This window comes from Alligator mississippiensis, chromosome 9 (genome assembly GCF_030867095.1).
Source record: "Alligator mississippiensis isolate rAllMis1 chromosome 9, rAllMis1, whole genome shotgun sequence".
Lineage (NCBI taxonomy): Eukaryota > Metazoa > Chordata > Crocodylia > Alligatoridae > Alligator > Alligator mississippiensis.
In genome coordinates this window covers 23,153,038-23,175,240 of record NC_081832.1, presented here as the reverse complement: position 1 = coordinate 23,175,240, position 22,203 = coordinate 23,153,038, and the positions used below count along the sequence as shown (strand labels likewise).

Here is a 22,203-nt window from a genome sequence, read left to right as displayed (position 1 = left end):
CACTTCTGTTCTCAAGGATGCCAGGCATCCTAAGAGTGACCACACTGCCTCATGTCTGGGTTTGGCATGTCCTGAAGAAGAATGGATGGGCAGGGGTCTTCTGAACCTACTACTGAAGTGGCATTTCTGACCCTTTCCTCTTCCTTCCCTTTTAAATCAGATCAGGGAGGTGGAGATTCCGGCCCAAGTTTTCAGTGGGGGATTGTGGAATCTTCTTATCAGAAACAATCATGACATCAAAACTACAGGTCCAGCACTCCTGAGCACTGTGGCAGACCTAGCCCTGCTGGGAGGTTATAACCTCCAGCGGCTGCCTGTCCCCTCTCTAGCACTTCCAAACTGCCACTCTGCATCTCACCTGCCATGCCTTGAGGAAACCAATTGTGTAGGAGACATTCTAAGCCTAAGAGCAGCATTTCCTTTAGGTCATTTGGCTCCCTGCTTTTTATACTTGTCCAGGCCCTGATCCTTTTGGCTGGGGCCTATTTGCTTTAGTTGCTATCTTCATCCCTAGGCCCACTTAGTCTGGCCTTGGTAGTAGAGGCACAGCTTGGAATTAGGGTCCACAGTTGGGGCTCTGGGCCCCTTTCGTTTCCCAGTCTTGAAGGGTTTAAACCCCTCCTCCCCACCCCCCTTGTCCTCTGTGTATGACCCTGTAGTAGGCTGTGCCTCTGGACTCCAGTCCAGGTGGAGGCAGTAAGAAGTGACTGAAAACCTGCCTTGGAGGCCTGAGCCAGTGGATAAGGATAATTAACTGGCTCTGTTGGAGTTAAAAGCCCCAGAAACAGAGCAGAAGAATTGGAACTGAGTGGACCTTGAGACAGCCAAGGAGAGAGCCAATGGGGTGGCTTCTGGACGAAGCCTGAGGAACTCGCCAGGATTGCCTTTCTAAAGCTTGGTGAGGGACTATGAGTCAACAAAAAAAACTGTGAATTGCTGGAGGGAACTGACAGAGAAGGAAGAGGGCAAGTGAGTTCAGAGCCAGCCTTAGGGGTGGGTGACATAGATGACCACCCAGGGCATCGTGGTCAGGGGGTACCTCACACATACACACACCAATGTACACACACATGTGAGCAGCCCATGCTCACAGCAGCACTCTCCCCCTGCCCCAGGCAATTGTGGTGCCCAGCCCAGCCCACTCCCTGCCTCCAGCTGCTCAGGAGCTACCATGGTGCGCTGCCTGGTGCATAATGATGCTCTGCCTCCCTGCTGGACTGTGCCCCATGCCCCTACCTGCCTCCTTCTACTTGCAGCATTGCTGTTGACTTGGAAAGGGGGGGGGGAAGGGGGAGGCTGGGGGCAAGGCACCAAAAAAACAGTTTGCCAAAGGCACCATTTTCCCCAAGGTGAGCTCTAGGCAGATGGTGTTACAACCAAGCCTGGAGACTTTCTTCCAGTCTGGGAAAAGGCCCCTTCCTATTCAGGTGTTTTGTTTTACTGTTTGTTTATGTGGATTCCTGCCAGGAAGGAGTTTTCCCAGAGAAACAGAGACAGGAAACAGAGACTATAAACAAACACAGAGAGACTGTTTGAACTAAGCAGCTCCCCAACCCACTACAGAACCCCTCACCAAGAAGGAGTTAATTGCACAGGGTACTTAAGGTGCCTGCAAGGCAACCTCCATTTTCCCTCATACTCACTTGACGTCCTCCATTAAAACAGAGAAACCAGACACAAAAAAAAAATGTAAACAGCTGCTTCAAACTAAAATGCTGCCCCTCCAGGCACTCACATACCAACCCAACGCAACCTGAAATCTGTCATCCCTTCTGGGTCCTGTGGCTGGGTAAAAGGGCAGGGCAAGTCTACACTGATTACAGGGAAAAATGGAATCACATCTGCACTTTGAATAAGCTGGCATTCCTCCAGGCCTCCCTTCCTTTCCCTTCCCTGTTGTGCAGGAGGAGTGAACACTGGGGTTCAGTGTGAATATGCTCAGCTCTGAAATTAGGAGCACAATGAAGGATGCCTGGGCTAATTTGGGAGGATCTTTGTTTTGCCTGAACCAATCCAAGAGAGACAGTATTCAAACACAATTTCTCTGGGATGTACAGAAAGCACTCAGGCAGAAATCAATAGACTGCCGCTTAGTGCCTAGCTTTGAGAATGGATTATTTTGTGGCCATTAATCAATCAACATCTTAGCAATCAGAAATCACAATGTGTTTAAAGAAAAAGCTTGGCACAGTTGCAGAAGAGATCCAGGCTGGACCAGAGCCAGCTGAGGGCTTTTCTTCTACCCACACAATACATATGAGGTTGGGCACGGCTACTACAAGTATCAATACTGCTGGAGTCTCCCCCACTATTGAGAAACAATACAATTGAAATGCAGAGGACACATTTTGGATGCTCTGCAGATGCCATTAGTTTACTTAATTCTATGAAGCATCATCACATAATTCCTCCCACATTTGTTTTCACCCTCTTACACAGGATCCTCATTCATGTCACAAGGCAGCTCCTTTGGCACAAATCCTCCATGACCTTGCTCCTACTTTCCTCATAGATCTTCCTCAAACATAAGAACTTGGTAACCCACTCCTTGTCAACTATGCAGTCTCCGAGTTATGAACTGATGCTCAGCTCCTCTCATGCTGCTTTGTTCAAGGCACCAGCCTCTCTTTTTTGTTAAGAGCATCCTTCACGAATGCAGATGCACAAGATGGACAGTGGAGGAAATGGCTTTGTACTACAGAGACAACCACCTGGCATAGAAACCTTCCTGTTTTATTCTTTCCCTTATCTGTCAGCCTCAGTCTCCACCCTGGGACTGTGGCTTGGCGAGCTGTGATTGATGGCTGGGGCCAGTGAATCCCCAGCATGGCTCCAGCCAGTTTGGCCGAAAGCAGGTACCTCAATGATTGTCCTACTCTAGGGAAACCTTGCATATGGCTTTGTCTGTTCCCATTGATTAAGTGGCTGTGGCAGCAGCACACTGGGATCCCAGAGCATGTCGGCATGTTGTTTCTCAGACCTCATCAAAGGTGTTTGTTGTGACATTGAACGTGCAGTAAACACAGCGGACACACCTCCAGGTGCACCCTTATGCCTCCCTGTGCACAGCCACAGCAGCACTTTGAGGAACAGCTACGCTATATAGAGGAGTGCACTAACAGAGGGGATGTGGAGGTAACTGGCCAAAAATCTATAACCTTCAATGTTATGAGCAGCCAGTTGAAATAGGGCTCTCTCTCTCCCTTTGGGCCATCGTCGACACCAAAGGTTTTCTTAGTGAGCTGTACAGAACAGAGTGTATTGTCTAATTATATCAGCTCCTCAACCCACAAAGAGGCACTCAGAGAGAGGGTGTCCTCATTTAGTGACTTGTAACTGATCCTATTGTGTGCCGTGCTACAGTTCCAATTCCAAACAATGCACCATTTAAAAACATTCATAGAACAAAGGAACTCCGCAGCATACTGAGCCCTGATGAGAACAATTCCATCCACCCCCAGGGGACTGGCTGCAGTAGCACCGGGGCCCTAGGCACAGATGCTGATGCCATTCTCAAACAGGACTAAGCAGCAAGTCCTGACTCTCCCACCGTGGCAGCTGCCTCCATGTCTCCAAACAGAGGTAAGGTCACATGATGTCAGTGGGAGTTTGCAGGACTCAGTGCAATATGACTCCCTACCTCTGCCTAAGACACCAGGATCAACCTCTATCCCCCCAGGATGAAGAACCTCCCCAGCATACTACCCCCTAATCCAGGGGCAGGCAAAATGCTGCCAGCCAAACCATTCTATCCAGCCCATTGGGCCCCTAAAAAAATTTAGAAAATTAATATTTATCTGCCCCTGGCTGCCTGTCATGAGGCCCTCATTGGCTTGCCAAAACTCAGCAAGCGGCCCTCCACCAGAAATAATTGCTCACCCGTGCCTAACCTCAAGGGCCTGCAGAGTGACGTTCCATGTACACAGTTACTAAAATCCTTTCTCCTTCCCCAGGGTATAGTTTCCTGCTTCAGCCCCATCAAACCAGAGGGGGCACCCCTTATACCTGCAGGGGAAAGCTTTTTATACAAACAATATCCGTGATTGACCATCTGCAGATAGGTGACCCCAGAGCTAAATGCGTGAAGCTAAGGTAGATGACTAGGCCATTAGCATAAAAGTAGCAACAGCTTCATAAACCCCCTGTATCTGCATCCTGCCTAAGGGGGCAAAGAGGAATGTGATATGTATGTAAGGTGCGCACAAAGTGGAGATGGATGACCCTTGAGTTATTGAGAGGGAAGCACTCAAGCCTCCAAATGCTTTAGCATTTTCCTATCTTGTCTGGACTGTAGGGTGGGGTGTGATCTGTCCCTCACTATGAGTAGCAGCTCAGTCCCCCTCTGGTCCTCAGGGCCCCTCTGTGCTACCAAAAAACCATCACCATCCAAATTATCTCTGAACCCCAGGCAGTTAGCCCAAAATTCTGTAGGAATACGATTTCCCATGGCACTCTCAGCACTTCCTGGGCCAGCCCAGTCACAACTCCCTCTCTTTGCACTTCCATTTTTTTCTGGAACAGAGAAGCAAAATAATAACAGCCAAGGTACCTAAACAGTTTCTAAGCCCAGGGGAAGCTCAGTGCAGGTTGCCTGAGGAAGTTTGTGCAACCCTGTGAAGCCCTCTCCACTAGGAATACTTTAAATTTATACATTGTTCACAAGGGTTAGGGAAGACAGGGACTGAGAGTATTTGCATGACCTGGTCACACTCCAGGCAGATACTACAAGAGCTTTCCAGGCACAGCACCAGAAATGTTTTTCAGTCCTAACTTGCAGCACTCTGTGCTGTTCCAGTGTTGGCTGCACACACAGCATCTTGTTCCTGTCCTTCAGCACCTGCTGCTATTTCAGTCCTGGCTGACACAGATCCGTCAATGCAGCTCATGTCTGATCTCCACCCCTCCCAATGCTGCTCCCTTGTTGGTCCCATACAGACAGCTCCACCTTGTCCAGTAGGGTCAGCTACTGTCCTAGTCCTGGGCCTCTCCTGAGTACAGGCTGACAATGCCACAAAACTTGTTTCAAAAATATTTATCAGGGCCCTTGCTTCTCTTTGGTCTGGGTTCTCCAGGCATAGCCAATGGTACATCCTCAACCACACAGAGATTTAATATCCTTGGGGGACAGAGCGAAGTGGGCAGCAGGTTTGATCCCCAGAGTCAAATAGGAGGAGCTGTACAAAGGAGCAGGATATGGGGACTGTCTGACTGCTTGGATATGTTTGTCTCTGTCCCTGTATCCACACTCCTATTTGAGTTTACCCTTCAATATGCCAACTGCATAGTAGTCGATTTCCCTTCTTGCATCTAATTACATTCCAGGGGAGCTAAACATAAACATCAGAGAGAGAGAGAGAGAGAGAGAGAGAGAGAGAGAGAGAGAGAGAGTGTGTGTGTGTGTATACACACATGCGTGTTATTTTGGCGGGAAAAAAAGCTAATCCATTAGGACTTCCGCTGCAATGCAGAAGATGCACAGCAGGACTCCTGTTGTATTTTGAGCAGCGGGTGAGTGTCTCCAGTATCATTACAGTTGAGTTGCAGTGAGTATTCAGATGGTCCTAGGAAACTGCTTCTGAATCATCAAGGTCCCTGCCACTGATATTAGGGAGAGACTGAAATCTGAATAATTTGGGATCTGTTCTTCACCTGACGTTATGTTGGTTGCTAGGTGATTAAATCATCCATCTGTTTATGACAGCATGGGAGAACAGTGAGTCAGCCCCTTTTTGTATGAGAAAGAGCACAATTATTTCAATTCATACTCATCCCCTACTCTGTACTGGTCTGGGTCCCTGGCCTCACCTACTGAATATCCGCTAGTAGCATGGTGCCAGGAGCTTCTGGTCACTGTGAATATAGGCTGAGTTGGGATCTGCCTACAATACTCTTCAGCAGGTGCATGACACCTCACTAGCCTCCTACCACATCACTACTCAACACCACATGTCACAACACAGTTCTCTACTGAAGCAATTTGACCTGCATGCTCAGGTATTGGGCCAAGCATCTGTAACACTGCAGGATCTACAAACATTTATTCTGAGGAACTGGACTTACAAGCAAGAGAAGAATGTGAATTAAAGCTGGTCAACAAAATAAGAGACATCCTAGCACTGCTGAAATCAAGGGGAGCTTTGTTTTTGTCCAGTGGGGCCACAATTTCACTCTAACATCCTCACATGTAAACATGGGAAAACACAGGATGTCTTAACATGTTATGCCCTTATGCTGGTCACTGCCCTCCTCCAGGCCTGGAGTGCAGCTAACCTCAGAGGTACAAGGAATGTTTGAACAATCTGACTCAATAACAGAGCGGATGAGTTTCTTGAAAAGTGAGCTTCTTGAAAAGCTATTAAAGTTTCCTCAATTTTTGAAAAAAAAAAAAAATCAAGCCAAAAATTATTTGCTGCTTTCAGTTTTTGTTGGTTTTTCCCTTTCCAGGTTAGAATAATAGAATTATAGAAAAATAGGTATGGAAGGGAGATCATCTAGTCTGTCCCCCTGGTTCAAGGTCAGATCCCCATCTAAACCATCCTAGACAAGCCTTGGTCTAACCTATTAAATAAAACTGCACAAACAACCCTTTCATTTCACACAACCACCAGGCAGATCGCCCCAGAACACCCAGAACATTCTAGCTTGCCACATGTGAAGCAGTGGGACGAAGGCACTGCAAGGACACAAAGTAGTTTGTAGGCACATCCTACACAAACACACCCACATGCACGTATACCACCCCCCCAATGCAAACACCCTTTTAAAGGGAAAAAGGAGAAGAGAGGAAAAATCAGGGGGAGAAAAGAGAAGGAGGAAGCAAAAAACAATTAAGATCCAGAAAACTTAAAAAAAAAAGAGACCTGAAGAAGAATGCACTGCACTCAAAAGCTTGCCCAAGTCTACCTCAACTACATAGTTGATCTAGCAGAAGATATCACCCACAGAAATACCTGCCTCTTGCAAAGGAAAAAGAAAAGATTTTTTATTTTTCTGTTTCCAGGTTCTGACTTGAAAAATTATGTCTATTTTTTTAAGTATCACTATTACTTCAAAAATATTTCCTCAGAAAATATGGAAGGCCAATTTTAATCCCAAAATTGCTCTGAACAAAAATTCAACCAGTGGTAGCCAATCCCATAGTGAATCTAGTCTCTGGTCAGTCCCATCAGTTACAACTGCACATATGCACAGGCTGACTATTGTGTGACAGAAATTTCACAGAAAAATGAGCTAAAACTCAACTCCTCAGGCTCCAAAAGCAATTGTCCCCTCCGATCCCCAGTATAAGCCCTGTGATAAGCACAGCAAGGCACTTTTTCTGCCATCTACTATAGGGCAACAGTACGGAGTAAGTCTGGCTGAGCCACAGTGAGCTAGAGGAGTGGTTTCACTATAGCACTGGCTGCCTTGATGGTGTTGACTCTCCTCCTCGTTTCCATAGCTTTTGTCGCTGCCCAGGCAGCTCGCTGCAAAGAGGCCAGCTAGCTGCTTCTCCTCAGGGACACCACCAAATAGAGGAGGAGGGCAGTTCAGCACTTGCCTTCAGGGTCTGAGGCCAAAAGAAAGAAAAATATCCAGATGGGAAATCGAAATCTGGGCAATCTGTCTAAAAGAAAAAGGCAAGAGTACCAGGCAGGTGGATGGCATGTGCAGGAGAGAAGAGAACAGAGCCAGGGATGCATTTACATAGGAGGTGAAGCAACATAAGCCCAGGAGGAGTGGAAAGAAAATAGAGGGACCAAAGTGGAATTAGAGCAGCAGAGCAGGCCCACCATAATGAAGGAACAAACCCAGATCCCAGAAGCAGCAGGTCAGCATTCATCTTGTTTCCCTAATGGTGAGTTCTAAGCAGCTGCTGTAACTGCAGTAAGCAGGCTATAATTGGGCCCAACTGCAGTAAGGGGCCCACTGTAAGTCACTGTTGCATAACTATAAAGGAAAACTGGTTTAAACTTGAGTGGAGCCCTCTCCTCTCAGAAGGGGTGGTCTGTCATGTTCTGTTTTGATCTGAAACAGGAGGAAGTAACAATTCCTGGAACAAAGGTGGGTGGTGAAACAGGTGTATCACATGGTCAACTAACTTTTTCATAGTAAATTAATGCTTAGATCTAGAGGAATGAGTTTAAGTCATGTCTTTGGGAAAGTCTAGATACACAGAAGTAACCACTCCTCCCTGGATTCCCCATTCCAGGTGTGGTAGTTTGTATCGTTGTCAGGGACAGAGGATATGCTTGATCAGACGGGTACTGGGTAAGAGCATCTTAGTTTAAAGACTGGTAGATGCTCTTTACTCTCTGATCCCTCCAGGGCAATGGCGCTCAATCTCTGGACTGGGGACTGAGCCATGTCATCTGGCCAATGGGTCTAGAAATTTGGCAGCAAGGGAGCAGTGGCAGTGGTAATTGCCACTCTCTTGTGGCCAAACTTAGGGACCCATGGGGAGCCCCATGGGCCAGATAACATGGCCCTGCACACTAACATCACCCAGTAGCTGGATCCATACACATAGCTCTATGGCTAGATCATATCCACAGGCTGACCCCACACTGGATCTGGCCCGCAGAGTAGCCCTGGCCCACAGACTGGTCCTGCACCAATCACCCAGCCTGCAGAGCCGACAAGCTGAGAAGCAGTGCTGTAGGGAGTACCTGCTGTGCAATTGTGTGTGGGAAGGAAAGACAGCTTGAACAATCCCCAGTAAGAGGCAAAGTCTCCTGGAGACAACTGCTCCCCTGAGACGTCATCTGCTCCATATCCATTTCCTGGTTCCCTCTTTCACCTTCAGTTCTCAAACAGCCTTTTGCTCTCCACATGGCACCATCTGTATTTCACTTTTTCCCTCATGTTCTTGTGAAGCCAGAAATGCCAGCACTCAGCTCCCAAACGTGAGCACTGGCTGGGGGAGGAAGACAGGCTGCACTGTGTGGGAAGAACATTTTTCTTTAGCACAGAGTGAAAACTGGGAATCAATCTCCAAGGTTATTGACTGCTGCATTTATAGGAAGTGCTGAAAGGCCTGGGTTATGGGGAGACAAGGGAAAGGAGACCCACTGCTCAGCAGCTGCTGGCAGGGAACATTTGGGTGAGTTGTGGCGCAGGCAGATGGAGGCACTGAAAAGGGAAGGGGCTGCATTATACCCCTGCATTCCCTGAAAGAGACGGGGAAGCAGCAGCCAGGCAGAGGCAGCAACTTCCCACTCTAGCCCCTCTCAGCTCCACAAAGCTTGTATGGCATGCATTAACTGTTGCATCTCACGTGAAAGTAAGGAAGTGATACTCCCACTGTGTTCCGCACTGGTGAGACCACAGCTGGAGTACTGCATCCAGTTCTGGGCGCCACACTTCAACAAGGACATGGAAAAACTTGAGAAGGTCCATAGAAGAGCCACCTGTATGATCAGGGACTTGCAAGACAAGCCATACGAGGAGAGGCTGAGGGACTTGGACCTCTTCAGCCTACAAAAGAGAAGGCTGAGAAGGGGACCTGGCAGCAGCTTACAGCTACATCAGGGGAGTACACCAAGAACTCGGTGAACAACTGTTCACCAGGGCACCCCCTGGGAAGACCAGGAGCAATGGATACAAACTCCTGGAAGGCCACTTCAGGCTCAATTCCAGGAAAAACTCCTTCACTGTCAGGATGTCCAGACTGTGGAATAAACTCCCTCCAGGTGGTGTAGTCACCTACCCTGGAAATCTTCAAAAGGATTGCCGTGGCAAATAACACTGCTGCCACTCATCCTGCCACCAGACTTCCAGACTCAGGGGGAGTCCCATGAGCAAGGTGATATGGCTCTGCACACCAGATCAGGACCATGGATCAACACAGTGCCACTCCTATGGCCTGGGCTATCATCTGTGTCTGCCCTGATCAGTAAATCATGTTTTCCATCATGTTATAGATAACAAAAAGCACTGTCATAATGTAGATATATTCTGTTACAGCCATACCACTACTGCCATGTCAGGCTACTGTCTCCTCCCACCATCTCTCTGCTCCACCCTATTCTTCCTCCCAAGGTCAAATTTCATATATCACCTTGGTCTAGGGTCCATCTCTACCCCTAGGCTCATGGCAGCTGCAGGGCTAAAGGGAAGCAGGGGGAAGGCATCTTCAGCTGCACAGGGCCATGTGTTCCATGAGAATGCTACCATGCTGACACTGAGTACCATTGCTGGGGTAGCAGTACCAGCCTGCCTCCATGCAAACATGGAACACCTTTTGCATTGGGATTTTAAAATGGTGTACTAATAGCAGGCCCAGGCAGGAGCTGGGCAGGAAATTGCATGCCTTCCCAGGGAAAATTTCTGATATTTCAAGAGTCTGTCTTGTCCCAGATGAGTAAAAAATTGAAATGTCAAATATGTTCATAAACTAGCTATCAAAATATTTAGTGCTGAGATTCTTGAAACAAGATACTCAGTTTGCCTTTCTGTTTTTAATTATTTTTGTAAATAAAATTTGTATCCTAAAATCTGAAACCAACTGAGAAAATAAAGATTTTGGTTAGAAAATGTAGATAATGTCAATAATTGTGACCCTTTCCTCCAACATTTTTTTCTCAAAAAAAAAGGCTTTTGTTTTTTTTACATTTGACCATTTCCCATTACCAATTTCATTTTTGATGAATCCAAATATTCTGATTGAAAAATATTTTTCAACATTTCACTGGAACATTTCTGATCAGCTCTCCTGAAAACAGCCCTGGGATGGGGGTTGAGATCCCAGCTTTACAGAGCAGGATCTGTAAGCCTGGCAAGGTGCAGGAGCTCACCCAAAGTCTCATCATACATCAGTGATTGAGGCAGGAGGCATCACTCCCAAACCCTGATCTGATCACTAGGGAAAATGGCTTGTGCAAAGGCAGCTGTAAGTCTGTGTCTGTGGGACAATTAGCAGCAGGTGTCAAGGCCCACAAGTCATCCTACCCCAGAGCACAGTGTGCAGCCCCATCTGACTGTCACGGGGAAAAGGACCACGCAGCCGCTACTCGAGAACAATGCTGTCCATCATAGTGATAAAAATTCCAGATGCAAAACACCATGCATATTACCATAGGCTGCTGTACCCAGCTCAGCCCCTGAAACTCTCTCTCTCAGGTATCTGCATGGTATCTGAGCCTTACAACCTTTAACTTACTTATGCGCACATCTCCCCTGTGAAGCAAGGCACGGCTATTGTCTGCAACTGACAGATGGGAATCTGGGGTACAAAGATGTGGCTTAGCACAGAGGCAGACTCAGGTCTTCCAAGTCCCAGGCTAGTGCCAAACACTCTGGACCATCCTTCTCTGAAAGCCTTTGTAGTATCAGCCCATGGGAAAGATTAATCAGATTAGAGAACTAGTTAGCAAGGAAGTGTAAATTCCATTCCCCATGGTGAAGAAACTGTGCCATTAAAATCCTCTCTTCTATGACACACACAGAGCCTATTTCAGTAATAGTTTGGCAGGGGAATAACATTACTGAGCCTATAAATATCTCCCGGGGGGCTGTTTTGCTGAGAGACATGGCAGGAGCCAGCCTTGCCAAGCACAGGTGCTGCCCCCCTGGTGGACTCTGTGGAGTTTAGATAAGAAACCAGAAATATGCCTACCTCCCCAAAGCCCAGGGGTTGGCCTGAGCTCTCTGCCTGTCCTGGGTCTCTCCCACTGGGCCAGAGCTCTCAGGAGTATGAGCTCCAGCAAGGCTGCTCCCGAGTGAAATGGAAACATCCTGTGAGGAGCAGCAATGATGGGTTTGGCATTTCCCGTTTCAGTTAGGAATAAGAGCAAACAATAGCAGAAGGGAATAAACCCAGTGTTGGGCCCAGTGCTGCCCAGACAGGGTGAGTGTGGAGCTGAGAACATGATGAGGGATGAAGAATCCAGTGGGGTGGGAGGGTTTCCCAGGCAGCACTGGTGCTGGCCTGGCTGTCCAGCTCTCCTGGCCCTTCCTGTCAGAACAGAGGGGAAGACACACCTATCTTAGAGGCTGCTGGATTTCCAGGCAAGGATGATTACAGATTCCTCATACGGAAAGGCCGTTCGGTTTGGATACAGTAACCTGGAGACACACTAAGAAAATCAAGTGAGAATGAAAACTGACTCCTTGGGGGATTTTCCAGACCGATCTGGATGGCCAGAAAGTGGAGCATGCCGAGGGTCCCAATGGACACTCATACAACCTGAAGGGAACTTGCAAGCCCCACCTTACCCCCCCTCCCCCCCCCCGCAACCACAAGCAGCAAGGATGAGCACGGACCTCCTACTACTGTGACAACTCCCCCAGCACCGTTTCATTGACTTGCTGGGGTGAAAAGGGATGTAGATTCCATCCACAAGAGAGAGGAGCCTCAGAGACCTTAAAACTTCTGACTCCAAGGAAAACATGGAGAAAGGCTACTGAGTTGAAGCAAAACACATCCTAGCCTGTCCCCGTGCCAAACCCACAAACATGGGAGAGGGTGGCTAAATGGTGGTAAGGGTAACAAAGATATCAGCAGAAGGGGATTGCCAACCCCATACAAGTTCCCCCGTTCTCCTGGGGACTTACCAGGGATGCCACTGCCTCCCTGCTGCTCTGTGGCTGCTCTGCATTCCTGCCCGAGTTGGTGGCACCACATAAGGTGCTGCTAGCAAGACCAACTACTGTACATGGTGTCCTTCCAGGCAGAGTACGGAGGGATGTAATTCTACGTGTCCCGCAGTTCACTGTACCCTACAGGGATGTAATTCATTCCCTTTGAAAGCACTACATAAATGTCAGGACAGTGTTATCGCAGGTGGGGAGAAAAATGTAATGGCTTTAGAGACCCGCAGTACAGCATCTTTACTAGAAGGAGAGCAGCGATGTGACCTGGATACTAACTGAGCCTGGGAGCATTCTCCTCAGAACCAGAAAGGGCTTATCAGAGCGGTGGCACTTCCAGAGTGAGAAGAGGGGAGGGGGAATTAAAGGGAAAAGGGTTTCAGGTAGGAAAGACACTCTCCCATAAATTTTCCTTGTCCAAAGGCATCTTAAAGGACCCATTAAGCCACAGGGGAAAATTCTGCTTTAAATTACATAGGTATAAATCCACAGCAACTCCAGTGAGCCCAGCAGAATCATGGCAGATTTATGTTGGTGTTACAACATCGGAAGCCACAGGTGTCAGCTGACAGAAACCAGCCTTACATAGAGACTCAACACTGCCCACAGAGCCTATGCTGAGAGTGGGCTTCTTGGAAAATAACAGCTGACCAAGTGTGATGCTTCAGGGCACAAGCTAGTCCCCTGCAGGGATCAGAAGGAAACTTTCTTCACACACTGGACATAGCCTAAGTGCCCACATGCCTTCCTGAGATGGAAGGGAGTCTGCTTTCCTCTGAAGAATCAAGTGTTGTCTGGCTTGTTTTTGAGGATGAGTTCCAGTTGCTGAGACAACCCAACCATTCTTGTCTACCTGTGAAGGTCCATAAGTGAGATGCACTGTGTGGCAAAAGCACAAACATCATTCCTATAGGACACTTAAAATGCTATGAGATCCCTTTCTGCAGAGAGACCTCTTTCTATAACTGCAGTTTCAGTTTGCTTTATCACTGAGGTAAATAATTTTCCACAGGAGCAGGATAAGAATATCAGATGCATGTGCAATGGAGGTAGAAGTGGAAACAAAATGAGTGGTGTTTCCCAATGTGAAAGGTATAGCATCTGTGGAGCAAGACTGCCTCAAGCAGGGGACTGGATTAAATGACCTCCTAAGGTCATTTCCAACCCTATTTTTCTATGACTTCTACGATTCTTAGTCTATTGAGGGCCTCGGTTGGTATATCTCTAGATACACATATGACCTGAAGACTATTTTAAAGGTCTCTGGAAAAGATAAAACCACGTCTACAAGAGCCAAACTATAACTGTCACATTTCTGGATCCTACAACATGCCCTTTCTTAGCAACTGGGAATTCTTAGGAACCACTCTGAGCAAAGCCTTACAGCCCAAATTCAGGGAAAAATTTCATTAAGGCAAATGGATCACCCACCTAAGTTCTGAACACAATCAAATACCCATTAAAGTTAATGAGACCTGAAGTCAATGAGAGCTTACCTGAGTAAAAAAGAAGCCAGAGGCCCATAGTTCAGCCCAAGAGGAGCCTCTCAGACTAACACCTGACCAGGTATGGGGTTCAGAGATGGAGGTCTATATTTGTTTTCTTTTGGATACATAACTACAATGCTAAGGCACGCATGAAGTTGACTAGGCTTCACTAATATTCTCTCAGTTCTAGTAGCCAGCAATTACGTCCATAGGAACGTAGCTGAACTGCAAAATGAGACCTAGGAAAGCATTTCCAAAGCATAAAATGCAAATAATATGCTGCAAAATGAGACAGTTTAGATGCAACACTCCATGGAATCACAGGATCAACCGCCTGAACAAGAATATATTACCAGCACCATTTGAGGATGGAGAAACGAAGAAGAGAGTTTTTCTAAATACAGCTTAGTCTTGTTCCCCACTTTCATAAGCACACAGCATCTTGAAATATGGCTCATTCTGAAGGTCTATTTAGAGTCCCAGCAACTCCCAGCACAAATAGTGGTACATGGAGTAGCTACTTGTTTATCTTGATGTATTCTCTGACCAATCATGTGCTTCTGCAAAAAGCTGTGGGCAGGTACAAAAATAAAGAACACCACAGTAGTAAGTGAATAGACTCAAGGCTCAAAAATAGCTCCCTATGCTCATCCCGGCTTCCTCTGGTAAAGCCTGGAGGCCAGACTGCAACACTTTTCTTCAGTGAGCAGCAATGCGGGTGACCTCACTGGAATCAATGAGTCCACTGGTGGTAAAAGGTGAGTGCGGCATGGCCTTGAATGAACAGATATGCTTTACCCCATGCCTGGAAAGTCTACCAACTGTCAAGGGCTGCAAGATCCACCACTCTGGCCCACTCAGCCCCCAAACAGTTCTGTTCATGAACAGTTAGCATATCTGCCTCTGCTGACTGCTGCTACAGCGGTGGTGCAGACGGAGCAGAACTGGACGGCAGCTACAACAGAAACCATGCAGAGTTTACATCTCTAAGTCAACACCTTGAATAGCACCCAAACACAAATAAGAAGTTAGCACAGCCTCTGGAAAACAGGTGCTACGTTTCTTGTAGCTGACACCACCAAGCACATGCTAATGACTCCTGTATAAAGCACGGGCAGCAAACTCCAGAGCACACAAAATCGAAGCCACGTGCTATGGCCAAAAGCCTCCTCACAAGCATCTTCATTCTAGTGTCCTACTCCCCCTAGGCTGATGTCACTGCAAGCCCTACGCACGTAGGAAAAGCAGAATGCCATATGGATCCAGGAGCCCAAGGCTGCCAATTCATCGCTGAAGATCACAATATCAAATCAGTGTTCAGTAGAAGCCTGATTGTAGGCAGATTAGGGTGGGGACACAGCATGCTCATTTCCAAACACACTGCACTGTGATTGCAAGGTCTGCAAATAAAGCCTCTTTTTTTTCTGAACATAAGCAAAGATGTGCAATAGTGAACACACGAAAATGCTGCCCAGACTGTACCCAGGTGTCACATCCATTTTCAAAAGAGCCTCTGATTGTTACCGATGCTTGTTTCAGTTCCAGTTTTTGGTGCACCAGATGTGTATTTTCTGTGGGTGAAAGTGATGCTCCCAGAGAGGGGCCAGCACATGTTCATGGCACTTTTGGGGTGCTAAAGTTTCAGGCTGCACCTGGTACAGGGGTGAATTTCTCCCTAGCCTCTGTTGCCTGCCTGTTTCTGGCAGGGACAGACTGACCACTGTGTGAACCAGCCAAACCCCACTGAAGCCCCTGGAACTGGGCTGACTTACACCAGCCGAGGGTGCAAGAGACAGCTTAATGTTGTCCAGTGCCTCTGCCTGGCTGAACAAGAAACCAAGCGAGGGCCCCTCACCAGCAGCAGAACTATATGATAGGGAGGCTTCCCTGGCAGTGAGCTCTCCCTCTGGGGTGCTGTGTGGCAGCAGGTGCAGGCTCAAGGCCCTGAGGTAAGAAATCCTCCTGCCTCACACCCCGGGGCTTTCCCGGGCTTCTGGCCCGCGGCACAGGGGGCAGAGACCCCCGGGCCCCTCGTGTCATAACCGAGCAGGCAGCCCCCAGCTGACCCACTGGCCCCTCGCGCCTGGCCGCCGCCCGGGGCTGGCTCTCGGCCGCCTTACCCCTCGGACGCGGGGTTGACTGCTGCCCCGCGGACTCCATCCCCCCGGCCCGGCCTCGCAGCGCCCCCTGCCGGCCCTGCCGCCCCGCGCCGCTCCCGGGGCCCTGCCGCAGGCGGCGGGAGGAGGGGGGCGAGCGGCCGCCGCCCGCACGTGAGGCCGCTGCCGGCCCGGGCCACTCAGCCCCGCGCCGCTGCCGCCTCACCCTCGCCCCGCGCCTCCTCCGGGCGCCGCCGCCGCTGCTGCCATGTGCCGAGGGCCCGGCCGGACTGCGCCAGGCGGCCGCAGCGAGCTCGGTGCCTGCCGGGCCCGGGCCTCCCCCGCGCTCTGCTCACCTGGGTGCTAGCGGCGGCGGCCGGGCCTCGCCACGCAGCCCGGTCCGGGGCCAGGTGAGCGGGCGCTGCCTCCGCCTCTCGCCTGTCCAAATCCCGGCGGCGGCGGCTCCCGGGCTCCCCGCAGCGCGCGCGGTGCATCCAGCTCCCCCTGCCGCCCCGCGCTCGCAGCCGCCCGGATTGAGGTTGTCGGTGATGCTGCAGCAGCGCCGAGAGCCCCCGGAGAGCAGGGCGCGGAGAGGAGGGGGGATGCAAAGGAGGAGGAGGAGGCTGCCCCCAAAACCAGCCCTGGATCTGCGCAGGACTCCGGGATTGCCGCGGGGGAGCGGGCAGTCGGACCCGGACCCGGACCCGAGCAGCTGCGGCGCTCTCGGAGCCGTGAGGCACAAGCGCAGGGGAGGGGAGAGGAGGAGGCGGGCGGCGGGCGGGCCGGGGGCTGCTGCGACGCGTCCTCCTCCAGGGGCAAAGGACGCAGGCTGGGCATAAAGACCCCACTGAGGAGGGGCCTGGCACCCCAGGCCGGCAGCAGGCACTATCTTCTCGCCCGGTCTGCGACCCCAGGGAAGGGAGGTGGCCGTCCGCCTGCCTTTCCAGCAATCACACTGGGCTGTCTCAGCACCTTCTGGATCTCAAAGCACTCTGCAGTGCCCACAACTCCTCCACCCAGCTGTACAGACAGGGGCTTGCCCCGTTGGCCAAGAAAGCCCAGCTGCAGCTGTACTGCGCTTGCCCCACGCCGTGTCCTCTGCACTAGGGCACACTTCCTACCCACTGCATGGGTGGGCCAGGCTCATCCTTCCCACCTTGCTTACAGGAGAGCGCACATGGCAGCCACCACTCAAGCTTCCAGCCTAGCTCAGGGGCCAAGACTGCGGTTTGGGCATGCAAGGTATGAAACACAGAGCAGTATGGCAGGAGCCCTGTGCTTGGGCAGACCAGAGAGGCCAAGCAGCAGTCAAAGGTCCTGTAGACTCACCATTGCTAGCCTCACACCTTTCTCCAGGCCCTCCCTTCTCTGGCTGTATTTGAAATGCCAGGGGGGCAAGACATTCAGCTGGACAAACCAGCTCCCAGGGTGAAAAGTAGTTGATTGTGTGGCCATTTTGAACCTTTGCCTCCCTCAGTGGCAACGTTTTAGGTGAGATGCTTGCTCCTTTGACAGCGCCCCTCAGTTCTGTTGCCATGATCTGTGGGTAAAGTCCTGCTGGGCTAAACCCACACTGTGTCCTGGCGCAGCTGCCCTAACATGGCTCCCTCACCTGGAAGTGCCAGACCATGACGTGAGCAGTTCTTCAGGGGACAGAATTAGGACAAGGGACCCCTTCATTTTGCTTTGAATTCAGCCTCCAGGAAGGTTGGTTCCTCAGTGTGTGCGGGGGGACCTCAACTGACCCTCTCCTGCTGCCATCTTTGATAGATGGGTTGCTGGAAGATGGATGTCCTGGCTGTGGCAAAGAACTGAGGCAGCAGGCTCATTTCCTTTCAGCAAACTGCATCTTGTCACACAAACCACAGTTGTAGTTGAAGCTTCAGCTCTTCTGAACCTCAGTTTCCCTGCTTTTGAAATGAGGTAAATGATGCTTATGACCAGGGAGCTACATTAACTGATGTTTGGAAGCTGCCTAGGGATTCTGGATATTAAGTTACTGTATAGACTTCCATTATACCTTAACTTAAGGCCCCTGCTTTTTAAACTGAGAGCCTCCTTCTCTAATGAAAACAGAAATATACAGATTATTTCCCTTCGTAACAAATTCAGTCTGGACTCGGCAAAAGCACAGCTGCCTTCAGAGCCTTGAATACCAAATTCACCCTTTGGCTTTAGCTCAGTCCTTAGGGGGAAATGACCAAGCAAGAAAAAGCAATGAATGCACACATGCAGTGCTGTCTGTGCACTAAAAAGCACACTCCCCAAATGGGCAATTTTCTCCCTGGTGTTTCAGGGGTGCTTGGATCCCTTTCCTGAGCCTGAGGGGATGAACACTACAGTGGTGTTTGAAAAGCCCTCTCTAAACGCCTATCAGCTTCAAAATGGCTTTTCTGTTTAAACTGAAATTTGGCAGGTTACTTGCCAGTAATGGAGACTGGGGTCTTGAGGCACTGCGGTGAAGGAAACGCACTCTGACGGAGCAATTTTCTTCAAAAGGCGTCTTTCTGCCACAAAGGCTGAACACACTGCATCTCAATTAAAGGCAAAAGGGCTCCTACCACCCAGATTTGGTTCCAGCTAATCCTGGTTCTCTGGGCTTCTGGACAGCAATGCCTTTTCCATCTTCTCTCCTGCAGCCCTTACAGAACTTTGTGCAACCCCAGTAGATGAGAGGAAATGAAGATAAGGGTATGGTAAATGTTTAATATTATTTATTCTCTGTATTATCATAGTATTTTGGAGACCCAGAGATGGATCAGGTCTGTACTGAAGTAGGTGCTGTAGAAATGCAAAATAAAATACAGCAATTGTCCCAAAGAGCTTAGTCTAGCACAAGAGGCAACAGATGGAGACAGACAGATGAGAGAGCACAAGGAACCCATGAGACATTACTGGTCAGGTGAACAGGCAGTGATCATGGCAGATAAGTTTTTTATAGGTATCAAAACAAAGGAGAGATCTGAAGGAGGATAATGAGATACTCTGGCAGTGACTTATAAAGAACACTACCCAAGTGTGAGGGGCAGCACAGAAGGAAATTCTTGGTTGAAAATCTCAATAGTGGGCAATGGAGACTGGTAGCATGGCCCAACTGAAGGCAAGAAACAACTCCTAGGTAGGTGAGGATAGACTGTGAAAGGCTTTCAAAGTAAAGACCAGCAGTTTTAATTCAATAAAGAAGAAGGCGGGGCGGGGCAGTGTATTCAAAGCAATGAGCTAGGAACAAGATATTTCCAGCAGCATTCTGCAGTGTGGCAAGAATGCATTGGTCAATCCATGGACAGGGATGCTGCAGTATTTGAAATGCAAGACGACAGCAGCCTGGAGGAGAATTTTAGTTAAGCATGGATCTTCTTGATCCATGTTAAGTGTGAGCTTAATGGCAGGTGCTGAGACTATGTCAGATGAAGGGACCAGACTGAAAGCTGAGGACTGGTGGGAGTGCAATATGAAAAAGTTGTGGATGATTCTGTAGGGACTATGTGGAAAGAACAGTATGGGATCATGCCATTAAAGACAGTATCATCTCGGAGATGTCCTTGGGGAAGAATTTAGGTGCAACCTGGATTTTGGTATACATGCCTTCTGCATGCTTGACTTTGCAACCTAAATAACTTCATTTTCATGTTGATTTTTGCATATAATTAAACACAGACCTTTTCTTGGGGCTGAATTATTAGAACTAGATCCTGTAACACAGGGGACAGATGTTTGGTGGAGATGACAAGGGCCACATTAATCAGATTGGAACAAACAAACTGACTGGCAACATAAAAAAATCCCCAGTTACGTATCTGTATTTGTGCCATTCACAACTGGAAAACCTTTAATGTGGGAACTTAGATCTTAAGGTAGGACAGTTTATCAGCAGGTTAGCAGTGCAGAAGCCACTGGGGTGGTAAAACAAAGATGACAGCAGCTATCTATCATGGTCACTGATGGTGGGGATGTTGAGAGAAATGCTGCCAACTTAGAGTGTTTTGCTTTCTATGGTAAGTATGCAGTAACAGATGCACAGCTGTACCAAAGAACTGACTTCAGATCCAGGGCACCACCCCTGCCCTTGCCTACCCTCTGGCAACCCTCAAGGACAAGCTTGGAAGTTCTCTTTTCTCACAAAGGCAGGGCTGTGAACAAGGAATATAGAGGGACAGGTCCAAGAAAGCTAAAGTGGAGGTGGGATAGCACTGATGCTAATGATGGAGGGGTAGCTTTGCTTCTTCTCCAGAATCTGACTCCTAGTAGACAAGGATGCTACAGGGAGTCTGGTGTTCTTGCCTACCGTTATGAACCTCTGGGTCACTCTGCAGAGCAGAATGAGAGGGTGAGGGGAAGGCTTGCACTTTGAGCATGAGGGCATTTTCATTTTTTGAGTATTGACTGGGAGATCTGCCAAGAGTCAGAGTAAGTTAGATGTGTCTAGAGACAGTGCAGGATGGCTCTCCCTCTGAGGCTGTGGAACTGCCTGCACAGCAAGAGGCTACTGCAGAGCTCATCTTAGGCATTAAACCAGTGATGTGAAAGGAATACAAACAAAGATAGGTGGGTGAGGACAGGATTCATTGGAGATCTGGTGATCACAGTGACATTAGGTTGTAGAAGATTAGAGGAAGGGGTTACTTAGATAGCATTAACAAATGCAGTGCGAGCCCACCAGTCATCAGAGCCCGTTGCTTTCCATAGCTAGCTGTTTTTATAGATATATAAAACCTTTCAGCTTCACGTCTGCATTTCCACTGCATGTATGTCAAGAATCACCCTGCTGTTGCCCTCCCAGTCGGTGTACCTTTCAGTATCCCAATCACTGCTCAGGCAATAGATTTGTTTAATCTGTTACTCTCTAAATGTATACACAGGTAAATAATAGCCCCTGCAAGGATGGAACAGCCAGTATATTCATAGATTCATAGAGGGGCTGGAAGGGACTTTGCAAGATCATTGGGTTCACCCCCCCTGCACTAGGCAGGAAAGACAACTGGGGGTCAGGTGACCCCAGCAAGGTGACCATCCAGTCTCCTCTTGAAGATTTCCAGGGTGATCGATTGTACCACCTCTGCAGGGAGCTTATTCCACAGTCTGGACACCCTGACTGTGAAGAAGTTTTTCCTAGTGTTAAGCCTGAAAACGTCTTCCGGGAGTTCATGGCCATTGCTCCTGGTTTTCCCCAAGGGTGCCCTGGTGAACAGTTGTTCACCGAGCCCTTGATGTATTGTTCTGATGTAGCAGTAAGCTGCTACCAAGTCCCCTCTCAGCCTTCTCTTTTTTAGGCTGAAGAGACCCAAGTCCCTCAGCCTTTCCTTGTATAGCTTGCCATGCAAGTCTCTGACCATACAGGTGGGCCCTTCTCTGGACTCTCTCAAGCTTTTTCACATCCTTGTTGAAGTGCGGTGCCCAGACCTGGATGCAGTACTCCAGCTGCGGTCTCACCAATGCTCAGTAAAGCAGAAGAATCACTTCCTTGGTTTTGCTTGAGATGGATTGGTTGATGCATGCCCAAGTATTGTTTGCACTGCCGGCTCATGTTCATACTAAGGTCTATTATTACCCCTAAGTTCCTTTCAATCATGGTGCTAGTCAGTTTGGTGCCACCAAGCCTATAAGTATGTTGGGGATTGTTCATCCCAAGGTGGAGCACTTTACACTTCTCAATGTTGAACTTCATCTGGTTCAGATCTGCCCAACTTGCCAGCCTGTCTAGGTCCGCCTGTATCTACAGTTTATCTTCAAGCGTGACCATGTTTCCCCATAACTTGGTGTCGTCCATGAACTTGGCCAGTCAGCTCTTTACCCCCATATCCAAATCATTGATAAAGATGTTGAAAAGCACTGGACCAAGCATGGACCTCTGAAGGGCAGAAGCACTCTAGCCTGCACCAAAACTAAAAATGAATCTAACTTGTGTGCCCTGATCCAAACCCATCCCCCCTCTCAAACTTCATGTGAGTTTGGAAACAAATGCTGTGGTTTAATTTCTAGATAAGGGCAGAGAGGTTCATGTTGGAGAGGACAGTAAACTAAAAAAGACATGTAAAGGTTAAAGTGTGATG

General features: G+C 48.9%; 1 protein-coding gene across 7 annotated transcripts in view; it reads right to left on the bottom strand.

The window, feature by feature from the left end:
- The window catches only part of DLGAP4 (DLG associated protein 4), a 352,337-nt gene extending 335,529 nt beyond the window's left edge, over nucleotides 1-16,808 (bottom strand). For 6 of the 7 annotated variants that reach the window (XM_059733235.1, XM_019484656.2, XM_019484657.2 and 3 more), the window contains exon 1: nucleotides 16,510-16,808. The gene's annotated coding sequence lies outside the window, so the exon portion shown is untranslated. The remainder of the gene's footprint in view (nucleotides 1-16,509) is intronic. The other variant, XM_019484660.2, reaches the window with a different exon arrangement.
- Between the last annotated feature and the right edge of the window lie 5,395 nt (nucleotides 16,809-22,203).